The sequence below is a fragment of the Lygodium microphyllum genome, chromosome 17 (assembly GCF_053477565.2).
Source record: "Lygodium microphyllum isolate KBCC chromosome 17, Lygodium_microphyllum_v1.1.10, whole genome shotgun sequence".
NCBI classification, from domain to species: domain Eukaryota; kingdom Viridiplantae; phylum Streptophyta; class Polypodiopsida; order Schizaeales; family Lygodiaceae; genus Lygodium; species Lygodium microphyllum.
The window spans coordinates 142762543-142764342 of NC_141151.1; positions in this window are offsets into that span (position 1 = coordinate 142762543).

Sequence of the window (1800 nt, forward strand, 5' to 3'; positions counted from 1 at the left end):
AAGGCTACATTTGCGATGGCTCCTAAGAAAGCCCAAGGCGCAACTGCAGGAGGATCGTCTCCTAGCATCCATGTGGACATCTCACCCCAAGTCCAAGTTTCCCTTCCTAATTTTTATTTGGTATTGATATAATTGTGCGAGGATAATTGTTGGAAATAGGATGCATTTTTTGTCTCAAATGCTTTAGAAAAATGATATTCATTTAGTCCATATTTACAAAAACGGAATTAAGATAGTGCACTCCGTTTAGGCATGGAGGTATAAAATTGCATGTCACATTATTAGGCCATATCTTCTTCGCAATAAGTCATCATGGGAAGTGCTAATAACCCATAGGGAATTGCAAGGCATGAAATGATTCTTATGTTACATAACTCTAGTCAATTATCGTTTTTCAAATGCATAATTACTAGTAAAAGGTTGCTTATTTAGCGGGAATCTTGTTCGCAAGTTATAGGATGATTAGTTGGAATTAGGTTATAACCTAACCTATGCTTGATTTTAGATCGATAAGTTAGGGTGAAAATTTTATTTACGCGTAGACAAGGAGTCATGTGTTTATGGAAGTGATAATGTAATTATCTTCAAGAATTAAACAAATTGGCATAAACCTAATTACCAAAACCCTTAGAGTACTCGTTTTAGAAAGAGTTAATTAAATTCCAAAGAACTCACTAGGATTTAATACATGACCTAATCACATGTATTGCTAAGACCAAAAAGCCTATACCCTAAATACTTGCCCACATTCACCGAATGTAGGGACATCGGAACACACTTAAGAAGTGATCTAGGGTTGTTGCTAAGAATCTTACGCTAAAAAGATGGAACTTGGAACCCTAGGACTGACAACCTCAGCCTAATGTAATCAGAAACATATTTTTTCGTGACTCCATTTGATGAGTAGAATAGTCTCATAGTTCGATGCGACACCTGTGCAACAAGTGCGGAGTCATATGATCTTGTGATTGGATCACAAGGGAATGGCCAATTCTCGCAATGAGGTTGGCAGGTCCTTACGCAATTTATCTTGTAAGAGGATGAATAATCATCCTAATATAGTATCTTTCTTGAGTAAAGATAATTGCTTGGAATCAAAAGACCAGTTGATAAATTGGAATAATCTATGAACTTAAGGTTTGACCAAGTCGGGTTAATAGGGTACACCCTAACCCATGATATAGGGGATCTTGCCAAGCCGAAAGTCATCTCGGATCGAGTGCTGGATGCATTGTAAAGGAAGGATTCATTCCTTAGCAGTTGGCCAACAATAAACAACCAATGGGAATAATTGTGCTTGTTACAAATTTAAGAGCACTATTTTTCTTTTTTTGACCAATGAGTTAAAGGATAAATGGATATCTAATGCTTCAGGTTGAAAGCCTGAAGGGATAGGTAGCTTTAGTTACCCCTGACTGCCTGCCTGACCCTAACCAAGGGGGTTGTTAACCGCGTTGGGAAGGTGGACCGAACTCGGGGCGAGAGGTCTCTCCGTTGAGCGCTACTTGGAGTTAGGACGACGCTTGGGTGCCAGGGGGGGCTCTGGCCGTAAATCCCTTGCCTTCCGGGCCTTGTACAAGAGGCTAACGTGACTCAGGGTTTGATCTCAAGGCCCGCATACTAGTCTATTGGCGGAATCTTTGATTAGTGATCCATGTGGATTGCTGGATAGCCTTCGGGCGGATTGTGGATAAGTCTACGGCTAGACTTTATGTATTTCAAAGATAAATATGATAACTTGTTAAAAAGAAACTTGTTTGACATTGTTTTTCTATGTCAAGTGATATGATTACATGAAGG